The 12,422-nt window shown below is 42.0% G+C and overlaps 2 pseudogenes; one reads left to right on the top strand and one right to left on the bottom strand.

Annotated features, from left to right (window-relative positions):
- Nucleotides 1–5,460: 5,460 nt before the first annotated feature.
- On the bottom strand, nucleotides 5,461–5,923 carry LOC102867484 (annotated as a pseudogene).
- A 1,471-nt stretch (nucleotides 5,924–7,394) lies between these two features.
- Nucleotides 7,395–11,173, top strand: LOC102848318 (annotated as a pseudogene).
- Nucleotides 11,174–12,422: the final 1,249 nt, after the last annotated feature.

Below are 12,422 nucleotides of genomic sequence, written 5' to 3'. Positions count from 1 at the left end.
ATTATTTTTGTGTGCGTGTACCGTCAAATCAGATCTGACTGGTACAGGAGGAGATTGTCCCTCCTTCCCCGGCAGAGCATCTGGTGGATTCGAACCATGCACCTCTGGGATTGTAGTTGCAGCTTCTTGCCACTTGGCCACCAGAGCTCCCCTGTTTGGTCGATTTCTGACTGCAAAGTTTGGTAGAAATCCTCAGTTTCCTCTTCTTTGGCTCTAGCTATTGATGTGTACGTTTGAATAATAGCTGCCCTAACAGATTTCCCTTGTATAGTATCCTATCACTCACAACATTGTACTTCAGGATAGAATTTGAAATTGTCTTTTCGACTATGGAATCAACACCATTCTTCCTCCAGTTTTCATCCCTGGCATAGTGTAACATGTGATTGCCTGTTTCAAAGAGGCCAGTGCCGGTCCATCTCATCTCACTAATGCCTAGAATGTTGATGTCCATGCACTCCATTTCTATTTCCACAACTTATAGTTTTCCTACATTCATACTACTCACATTGCACTTCCAATTATTAAAGGATATTTGTAGCTATTCCTCCAAGTTTTGATAGACTTCCATTCTGCCCTCTACCTGTAATACTATAGTTACCTGTGTTCCTCTGTTCATAGGGTTTTAGAGGCCTGCTATTTCAGAAGCGGATGACCAGTCCTGCTTTCTGGTCTGTCTGAATCTGAGAGCTTGGCTGAAACCTCTCCACACTTGTGGCATTTGACACACCAGTGACATAACTTCCGCAACCCATGAGTTACCCCAGTACAGCAAACTGACAGTCGAGTGATGCACTAATAAGAGCATACGATAAGTAACCTTATACACATCTAAGCTAGAAAAGAATTTACAATATGCAAATCATTTCCAGCATACTAACAGGTAAGTGTACCTCTAACAACAAATCAGATATACAAATATCATGATGCAGGACTCATCTGAGGTACATGGCTGTGACAGGATGGGGCCCTGGGTGGGTGCTAGAGTCTTCCAGGTGAGACCAATGGCTGGCACAGCAGGGTCACATCCCAGGTGAGGGCAATAGCTTGACTGGATCTTCTATGCTTGTGATCCACCCACTGGGAGGTGATATTGAACTGCTCTCTATTCCAGGGCCGATCCTTGATGTAGGCCCAGAAGCAGTGAGTAAGGCATGGATGGAGTCAAAACTACCTTATTCTGATGCTGATCCTTACTATAGACCTAGGAGCAAGGCCCAGATGGTGTTGAAACTTGATCATGTTGTTGTTATGTTGTTATGTGCTGTTGAGTCTCTTGCGACTCATAGTAACCCTATGTACAACAGCCTTAAACCCAGCTCTGTCCTGTGCCAATCTCACTGTCTCTGGCACTCTTACCCCAATTACTCCAGTCACTCAATCAATACACCTCCTAGAGGGCCTTCCCCTCCTACTCCACCCTCCCAAGCATGATTTCCCTCTCCAAGGACTAGTCTCTCCTAGCCTCAGCATCCTTGCCTCCAAGGAGCAGTCCTCTAGGATGAATCTGTTTGTTTTCCTAGCAGTCCATGATACTCTCAATACTTTTCTTCAGCACCACAGCTCAAAGGCATCAATTCTCCTTCTATCGTCCTTAGTCATTGTCCAACTCTCTGATGCATAACAAGTGATAGCAAAGACCATGGCCTGTAAACAAATGAGCATGTTGTAGAAGAGGCTATTTCTTGGAAAAGACCGGCATGCTTAGAAAAGTGGATAGTCAGCAAAAGAGATTGAGACAGTGACCTGACCGCAGCAATGGCCTTGAGTGTATCAGAGAGGATGAGGATGGCAAAGGATAGGTGAGGCCTCAGAGTGTACCTAGGGTCCCTATGAGTGGTACTCGATGGCCCCTTAATGATAACTTCCTAATAGAGCCTAGTGTCAGCTGTGTTTGCTTTGGTAGATAAACACCCACTTAAAAATCCTTTTTAACTCCTAAACTCCATTAACCACAGAAAGCCACGATGTTAAATGATAACTGGAAGATCAAAGTTAAATAGTAAAATTCAGGCTCCTGCTCTGGTGGTGCAATGGTTAAAGTGCTTGGCTGCGGACCAGATGCTCTGGGACTCAAACCCACTAGCTGGCGAGCCTGTCTGGAACCCGATGGTGCCCATTGAACAGTGCTGACAGCTCTGAAGGGATCACAGCTGTGTCCTGTACAGAATGCGACAAAAGCGTGGCACAAAAGGCAGAGTCATAAGAAATGGCCAGGCTTGCCTTTTGAGGTAAGGTCTATTTTGCCTGGAATGATATCATTGCTGATGTCAGCTGGATCTTGGCAGAAGGCAGTGATTACCAGAAGAATGTGTATCTGTGTTTATTAACTATGTAAAGGCGTTTGACTCTGGATCACAGGAAGTGGAAGTTATGACTAATGTTAAGAAGGATGAGAAATAAAACACCAGAGGATAAAAGTGGCCAGGTTTGCTGGTCTGATAGAGACGAGTGGACTCCCTGAGGTTCCCATTTGGTTCCCGTTTAAGCCTGAAATGTGTTCTCTCCTGTGAACTCCTGTGGCTCAACTCTCAGCCCAATGCTGTTGTTGTTAGGTGTCATCAGATCGCGTGTGACTCATGACGATCTTATGAACAAGAGATCTGAACTCTGTCCTGTCCTGTGCCATTCTCACACTTCTTGACACACTCAAGCCCATTGCAGCAGTCACTGTGTCAATCCATCCATCTGGTTGAGGGTCTTCCTCTATTTCGTCCCAAGCATGATGTCCCTGTTCAAGGACATCTTCTTTGCCTCTGAGGAACACTCTGGCTGCACCTTCTCCAGGACTTATTTATCTGTTTGTTCTCTTGGTCGTCTGTGGGATGTTAGTGCTCTTTTTTCTCCAACACCATAGCTCAATGGCATCAATTTTTTCTTCTGTCACCTTTATTCACTGTCCAGCTCTCAGCAGGACAGCAAGTGATTGAAAAGACCATGGCCTAAATCAGACGCACCTTCGCCCTCGGTAGCTGGTTCCCTCCAGGGTCTCCCCCAGATAGCGGGCACTCTCTCAGAACACCCTCACACAATTTCAATTGTATCTGGTAAAGTGAATGATTAGTGTTCTTGGTACCAAAATGATCTCAACCGACTCAGTTCAGTAACAGCCAGAAATATACTGCGCTGCCAATGCAAAGGTTCACTGTTTGAATCCACCAGCTGCTCCTCAGGAGAAAAATGGGCAGTCTCCTCCTGTGGGATTAACTGCTTCTGAAAACCCTCTGGGAGATCAGCTGTGAGTCAGTTTTGAGTTGGTGGTACACAAACACACACATACATGGAAGATATTCAATCTTTTGAATAATCAATATACAAGACCAAAAGGCACAGGAAAAAACTCAGAAGGTAGGAAAATTTATGACAGGATTAATGGAGATGAGGATCACAGGGAGGAAAGAGGGAAAGTCATGCTGTTACCATGAAGGGACTGGAATTAATGTCATAAAGCAAAGTGCTTTATGTGAATGGAAACAAATTTATCCTACAAACTTTCAAGGTTGTTGTTATTGTTGTTGTGTATCATAGTGTTGGAATCAACCCATAGCTGACCCTCCAGAGGGTTTTTTAGGGGCAGTTAATCACACGGGAGGAGATTGCCCATCCTTCTCCAGTGGAGCAGCTGGTGGCTTTGAACTGCGTGCCTTTGGGATTGCAGCACAGCTTCTTGCCACTAGGCCACCAGAGCATATAACACATTTTTTTAAAATATTACAAGAACAACAAAAAAAGATTACAAGAACAAAGAAGGACATCATAATTGCTAGGAAGTTACACATAGCAAGAAGATATCAGTTGTAAACATGTATGCACTTAACAACAGAGTCCTAAAATATATAAAGCAAAAGGTCATAAAATTGAGTAATTGGGGGCTTCATTATCTCATTTTCAATAATAGAGCAACCAGAGAAAATAATAAAAAGGATAAAGAACACTTGATAATAATATAAAGCAATTAAATTTAACAGAGTTATACATAGAACATTCCACCCAACAATGGTTCAACACATATTCTTTCAAGTTCACAGAGAACGTTCTCCAGGGATGATCATGTTAAGCAAAGAAAAAGTTTTAAGATGGAAGTTATAAAATTTACATTTTCTAATCACAGTGAGATTAAATTATAAATAAATGAAAGAAAAAAAGAAAGCTGTCAAATATACAGTAAACCGAAATTAACACACACTTAGCCAAGATGTTAAAAAAATTCAAAAGGAAAATGACAAAATTATTTGGTATGAATGAAAATGAACAAACAGAAAATTTGGGGTATATAACTAAAGCAGTAATTAAAAAAACCCAAAATCTTCTATAGCTTTAAATTGTTGTGCTCTTGAGTCAAGTTCGATTCTTTTTTTTTTTTCCAAGTTCGATTCTTAGCGAAGGTGTGAACCCTGCTCTATACCCATCATCGTTTCTCTAATGTTCATAGTTTCCAAAGGCATATTGTTTAGGAAGTGGATGCCAATCCTGCTTCCAGTCCTGTCTTAATCTGGGAGCTCCACCAAACCCTGCCCACCATGAGTATTTGACACACCAGTGGCACAATGTTCAGTGTCACAGCAACCTCATGTTATGTCAGTACAGCAAACTGACAGACCAGTGCTGTACCACTTAGAACAATGTTCTTCTCAAACACATTTAACACCAGGCCTGAGAGCCCAGTGACTTTTAAATACAAAGGCCTGCCCACCTGGTTCTGACTGATTTAAAGAAGAGGCTTCCAGCCCACAGCTCATTTTAGCTCAATCCAGTAAATCCAGACAACCAATCTGCTCACATGTGAACGAAATGAAAAAGATAAATAAATAAACAGTTTATCCCCGACTTTCAACTAAATCAAGAGAACCTACCATCCAGAATGCAACTAGTTCACACATGAGCCTTCAAACTGGAGACTTTGTCTTAGCTGTAAATAAATACCTCTGTTAAAAAAATACTATCTTTGTTTAAAAAAGTTAATAAGTTAACATAAGGAATTACAAAGAGTAAAACAAGTTACAAAGGAAACAATGAAGGTCAACATGGAAATAAATGAATGGAGAGGGGAAAAAACACCCCACCAGTAGAAAGACTTAACTGCTAGGAGCATGAAAGGATGTGAGAAACCGTATGTGGTGCGGGGGCAACAGAGATTAATGACCATGGAAAGGACACGAATGCGGATAACAGTGAGCGTGTGCTGAAGATACTGGGGGAGAGGATGTGGTGGGAAATGTGATCTTCAACAAGCACTGAGATAAAAGAAAAATGAGAATAGATTTCTAAACTGCACTATATGCTTAGGAAACATCCTTGCCCTCGGCGCTGCCTGTCATCCTCTCCTTCCTCTGCCTCCTTTTCATCCCCCTTGATCAACTCCAGCTTCTCCTCCGCGGGATCTGCACGATCATAATCATCAGGAGGGTTGGCTTCTGGGCGCAGCCCTCAGATCCCGGCTTCACGTGGGTCCATCTCTGTTCAGGAGCTGCTGCTCGGCTCCTCTGCTCTCTGACCATTCTTCATCTCTCCTCCTTGTTCACTCTGGTCTTCAATTATTCCCAGGCTTTGCAGTAGACAGTCTCCTTTCTGTTTTACCTGGGTCAACTCCTTCTTCATGGTCTGAAGGTCAACTTTCTTCCAGCTTTTCAGATTTCGATGACGATCCCTCTGTCCGCTCTGGGAACTGAAGACACTGTTGCCCCTTCGTCAGGTGTTTGCTGATCCACGTTGGCGTTTTGAAGGCACAACTGCCCGAGCCATAGGAGGAGGAGGAGGAACACGTGCTGAGTAGTTGTGCCTCCTGCCATAATAATCCCGTTCAAAGTCACAGTCCAGGTCAAAAAAGAGCCGTCCACCTCCCTACAGATCGTTTCACTCCTGCCTTTCCTCGGCTCACGTTTGACTCAGCAGCCAGATTAACACCTAAAACCCAGCCAGCCATCGGCCCGCCATATCACGGGAGGGGGAAGGAGACGAGATTGCAGCCAGCAAACGCTCAGTCTGTTTTTTTTCACAAAATGGCCAAAAGTTGGATTTTTATTAATTTTTTCACTGTTGAATGTTTTCTTCCCCCCTCAATGCACCCCTCCGTGCAGTTTGTTGGCATACATATAAAGGCTTGATCATGTATTCCTTTTGGAAAAAGTAGAATTTTTTTTAATTGTATGTGTGGTTTTTGTAATCATATTTTTTATTAATTTTAATGAAAATTTACAGAGACATTGGATTTCCATTTATTCATTGTTGAACTTTTCTCCCTGCCTACCCTCCCCCCACAGCACACTCTTCTCTTTGAAAAGTAAAAGAAAAATTCTTTTATTGTTATACAATCCCTCCCCCCAGGTCCACTCCACTATGCAGACTTCACTCTAGACTCCTGTCATGACAATAATACCCAAACACATATCCCCTTTAAATAGTTCTCTCCCTCATCTGTTTCAATGCAGTATACATCATTTATCCCATCTTTCTCGGTCTCTCCCCAATCCCAATGTCAGTCCTGCTTTACAACAATGGCACGATGCAGTATTTGTCCTTTTGTGACTGAGATATTTCACTCAGCAGAATGTCCTCCGGGGTCACCCATTTTGAATAATATTGCATGAGTTCCTTGTTTTTCAATACAGCGTAGTATTCCATTGTGTGAATATACCACAGCTTCTCTATCCATTTGTTTGTTGACGGGTACTTGGGCTGTTTCCAACTCTTTGCTATTGTGAACAAAGCCTCGATAAACATGGGTGTGCATATATCTGCTTGGGTGGCAGTTATGGTCTCTTTGGGGTATATTTCCCACTAGTGGAATTGCTGGGTCAAATGGTATCTCTATTTGCAACCTTTTGAGAAAGCACCATACTGCTTTCCACAATGGTTGCAGCATTTTACACTTCCACCAACAGTGAATAAGGGTTCCAGTTTCTCCATAACCTCGCCAGCATTTGTTGTTTGCTGCCCTGTCAAATTTTGCTATTCTGATGGGGGTGAGATGATATCTCATAGTTGTTTTGATTTGTATCTCTCTTAGAACTAGGGATTTTGAACATTTTTTCATGTTTGTTGGCCATTTGAATGTCTTCTTTGGTGAAGTGTCTGTTCATATCCTGTACGCATTTTTTGATTGGATTATTTACCTTTATCTTGTTGTGGTGCTCAAGTATTTTATAAATTCTAGACTTAAGTCCCTTATCTGACATGTCATTACCAAACACTTTTCCCCAGTCTGTGACTTCCCTTTTTACTCTAATGGAGTTTTTGGATGTGCATAGGGATTTGATTCTTAGAAGGTCCCATTCATCTATTTTATCTTCTGGTTGTAGAAAAAGTAGAATTTTTTTAAAAAATCAAGAAAATGTGAGAAACGGTGGGACCTTACGTGGTGGGTTTGCTCATGGGCGATTCTTCAACCAATCGCAATGTCATCCAACACATAGATATCTCTTTCTTCATGTGATGAAGATCAGGGGTCCAAATTGATTTGAAAAGGTAAAGAGGCACCATTTTTCCCCATTGGAATGGCGGGGTTTGCTGCAATCGTGGCGTATGGATTATACAAACTGAAGAACAGGGGGAATACGAAAATGTCCATCCACCTGATCCACATGCGAGTAGCAGCCCAAGGCTTTGTGGTGGGAGCAACGACGGTTGGTATGATGTATTCCATGTATCAAGAATACTGGGCCAAACCTAGTAAGTCTTAGAAGAAGAGATGCTGCCTCTGTCTTGTTAGTGTTGCTTGATTAGACCCTTCACTTTGAAGTTACGTGTTTTATGTTAAAAATAAATAATCTGAGTGGTTCCAGCAAGGACATGGTGTTTTAGGCACAGGCTTTCTTTATTGCAGCCTCGACTTGCCTTGTGACCAAATTGCCAGTGCCCTGACCACTAACTAGGCCATCCAAGGGAGTCAGGTTAGCAAAAATGAAACAGGCCGCCCACATTCTCAAACTCTTAGGAGGAAATTCTCTTTGAAAAAGACAGCGGACTGACAGTGAAGGACTTGCAGAGGCTGCGGTACACCCCGTGTCGTGTGGTGTGCTGTGTGCCCCAGTTAACTGAACTCTTTCCTGCCTGCCTTGAGGAGTGAGTGACCGCGCACCTCAGTTACTCTACCTCACTGACTTTTACGGAACCCTCTCAGAAAACAAGATGGAGTATTGTTTCTCACAATGGGAAATGTGTGTGTTTAAATTATTCCTAAAAAACTGGCAACAGCTGCTCAGAAGTAGTATTTATTTTAGAATCGCACACATAAAGCCTGCTGTAATTGCAGAATTCTATTTTTTTGCTGCTGTCACGTTAAAGTTACTTTTCAGTGTCCTGTTGAACAGAAGTTGTACATTCTAATTGCTAATGCAACAGTAAATGAAGATCACTTTTTAAAAAATCAAGAATATGTATAAATCTGCAACAATACTGACAAGACAAAAAAAAAAAAGAGAGAGAAGATTCCAGTTGCCCAAGTAGAATGAAAGTGGAAAACCGGAGCTCAGACAGATGCATGCACACCCATTTTTTACTGCTGCATTATTCGATAGTAGATAACAACAACAACAACAACAACAACATGTATGACAACCCTCTAGAACAAGAGGTGCATTGCAAAGTGAGGGTTAGGGAGAGGCAGAGGGAGGGAGGGAGGGAAATGTGCAACAATGAATGAATAAAGTAATAATATTTAATATTAATAGAAGAGCAGAGTTTAGTAGATGACTCTGAAAGATGTAGGAACAGTAACGATTCAATGGGGACTCAAAAAGGTGGCATAATAATAGACATAGAGCAATGGTACTTAATTCGATAAAAAATACAATGTACTTGAGTGGTTGTAGGAAACACACTGTAATGAAAGATTGTATAAAACTCAATGTATATTAATGAAACTCAATGTAAGTGTTTGAAAATTATGTTTGAAAACCACTTTTTTAAAAAGGGGGGGGAAGTAGAGACTTCACTATCAATTCTGCAGAAATGAAAAAAAAAAGGAAATTGGAAAGATCCGATGTGAAAAAAATGTATACAAATTTGTAAGTAAATCAGTTGTTGTTGTTATGTGCCATCGAGTCACTTGAGACTCATAGCGACCCTATGTCCAACAGCCCTAAACTGTGCTTTGTCCTGTGCCAATCACACTGTCTCTGACACTTCCATCCCGGTTAACCCAGTCACTGAATCAATGCACTTCATAGAGGGCCTTAAAATGTTATTTAAAAATCCTACAAAAAAACCCAGTCCATACAAACCAAGACAATACAGGAAACAATTGTGTGTCAACAGATGATATAGATGAATCACTAGAAAAACACTGGCTCAAGGAGAAATAGGAAAATGGGATGGATTTATAACAAGGAAAAAATTGAGTCACTAGTAAAAAATTCTCAAGGCAAAAATTCCAGGAACTAATGAATCACCAGTGTTTCTACGAAACATTTTAAGAGTAACTGCAAATACAAACCTGCCCTCCCTCCAATGCATTCAACTGTTGTTGTTATGTGCTGTCGAGTCACAGGTGACTCATAGTGACCCTGTGTACAACAGCCCTAAAACCCACCCTATCCTGTGCCAGCCTTATTGTCTCTGACACACCTACCCCCCCATGACCTTAGTCACTGAGTCAATCCATCTTATTGAGGGTCTTACTCTCCTGCACTGTCCCTCCAACTTTCCAAGCATGACGTCCCTCTTCAGGGATTGGTCCCTTCTTTGAACATGTCCAAAGCATGTCAGGTGAAGCTTCAGAATCCTTGCCTCAAGGAGCAGCCAGGTTTCATCCTCTCCAGGCTGACCCTGTTTGTTCTCTCAGCAGTCCATGGTATATTCAAAACTCTTCTCCAACACCACAGCCCAAAGATATCAATTGTCCTCCTATCATCCCTAGTCATTGTCCAGATCTCTGATGCATAGCAAGTGATTGCAAAAACCATGGCCTGTATCAGGCGCACCTTAGTCTCCAGAGAGACACTGTTGCTCCTGAGTACCTTTGAGAGGTCCCAAACAGCAGACTTTCCCAATACAATATGTCTTTTAACTTCCTGGTGCCAAGAGTGTTGATTGTGGAGCCAAGCAAACAGTATAGATCATAATAAATTATGGGTAACATTGCAAAGAATGGGAAATCCAGAACACTTAATTGTGCTCATGTGGTACCTGTACCTAGACCATGAAACAATCTTTCTAATAGAACAAAGGGATCCTGCATAGTTTTAAAATGGGAAATGTTTGTGTATTAGACCCATATCATTTCACCATATCTATACAATCTGTATGCTGAGCAAATAATTGGAGAATCTAGACTATATAAAGAAGAGTGTGGCATCAGGATTGGAGAAAGGCAACAATATGTGACAAGCAGATGACACCACTTTACTTGCTGAAAGCAAAGACAACTTGCAGCACTTAATGAGGGAGATAGACATAGGAATCATACCTCAACATAAAGAAAATAAAAACCCTTCAAACTGGGCTGGACTGAAGTTGCCAATGATTTAATTTTACTTGGACCAACAGTCAAAATCCAGGGTAACAGAATCAGGAAATCAAGAGGCAAATAGGGTTGGGCAAATCTTTTGCCAAGATCCTTTTAAAAGTTCTAAAGAGCAAGGATGACAGTTTAACAGCTAAGGTGCTCCCAAGGCAAGCAATAGTATTTTAAGTTGTTTCTTATCCTGTGAAAATTGGACAATGGATAAGGAAGACCAGAGAATTTTTTTTTAATGTTAAGTGAATTTTATTATTTCTCACAGCTCCATGGGGTAGCCTCGATTTTGAAATAGAAACTTGAGAGATATTGAGTACGTTGTCTGAAATTGTATTGTTCCCCATGTTCTTGAACCCCCAAATGTGTAGATACTGATGTTTATATAATTTCATAAGTCACCATGTCTCATAACCATCTACATTTCTAAAAAAATTAGCAATTACCAGCTGCGCCAAAAAGAGGCCCAGGATCTGATCAACCCAAAGACTCTTCCTCGGATGATGGGGGTGAGCAAAGGAGCTCTAATGAGTTCTGTCTTCACATTGGCTATTTGAAGACAATTCGTCCTCAAAGATATCCAGGAACTTGGCTGAGGAGCTGGGCAAAGCTGTGGAGATTATGGGCAAAGGCAAGAATGGGCTGGGCTTCAGCAAGGTGGACATCACTGTTGAGAAGGAGCTTCGGGAGGAGTTTATATCTAGAAGGCCGCGGAGCTGATGCTGTTTTTTGAAGGCCACAGATCTGATCCCATCAGCTTGTCCTTCAAAGTGACGAAGCTCCACATGAGACAGTGATATTTATCAAATGAATTCTTGCCTTGGTTCAAGAAGAAATATCTGTGTGATTCACTGTGTCTCTCTCCAGATGTGGTTGAATCTACTGCCTTGGTGGTATGGTTAAGAAAGCAAATCAGCAAGAAAGCATTTTTGTTCATCAACCCACAGGAGATAGTAGAGTTTGTCAAGTCCAGGCCTTTGGTCATCGTTGGCTTCTTCCAGGTACTGGCATCAAGGAGTCTTGGGGAGGCTTTCCCTTGGCCAGGAGCCTGGTGCTGGCAAGAGAGGCATGAAGTGGGGGAGTCCTTCTGTTGGGGTTAATGTCATGCCAATTCTCTTCCATCCAATGAACTGGTTTTCTGAGGAACTTTGGCTTGGTAGCATCGCTTTCTGTTCACTGGACCAGCTAATCTCTCTCTCTATGTTGATGTTATTGTTGTTAAGTGCTGTCGAGTCGCAGGCCACTCACAGCAACCCTATGAAGGCAAGACCAGAGAATTTTGATGTCTTTGAATTTTGATGATGATGAAAAATGGAATATATCATGGCTTCAAATGCACAATTAAATCTGTCTTGGACAAAATACAGGCAGAGTATGCCTTAAAGCAAGGATGCTGAGACTTCGTCTTACACACTTTGGGCATGACGTCAGCATACTTGGGAGAGCAGAGGATCAGTGACCAAAAAGGAAGCCCTACAGACTGTGGACTAACACAGTGAGGGCGACCACTGCTTCGGCTCAGCAGGGAGCGTGTGGGCTCAGCACCAGCCAGGGCATCTTGCTGTTGTACATAGAATTGCTATGAGTTGGAGCTGCCTCGATGGCACCTAAGACCTACAACAGGATCACTCGATTGCAAACTCTCCCAAATGTGAGAGAAAGAGGGAACTGTCTAGAGATTGCAAAATTTGAATATGCTCACCAATGAATGCCTCTGACTTGTACATGTGGAAATGGTTGAGGTGATTTTTTTACGTGTTTTTTTACCACAGTAGAAAGAGAAAAAAATCAGAGAACTTGAAAATAGAGAATTAGAAAAGATCTTACTTAAAATACAAAGAGCAAAAATAATGAAAAGCCAATGAGTAGAACAGGTTAATCAGAACTTGAGGACGGGCACCACCTTGGATCCAGACATCACCCTGAGCTATCAGGCGAGCTGTTGAGGAACTAACCTGGCAGGAGAAAG

This window comes from Elephantulus edwardii, unplaced genomic scaffold (genome assembly GCF_000299155.1).
Source record: "Elephantulus edwardii isolate Elephantulus edwardi_28Jun2011 unplaced genomic scaffold, EleEdw1.0 scaffold00167, whole genome shotgun sequence".
NCBI lineage: Eukaryota > Metazoa > Chordata > Mammalia > Macroscelidea > Macroscelididae > Elephantulus > Elephantulus edwardii.
This window is presented reverse-complemented; position numbering and strand designations above follow the sequence as displayed.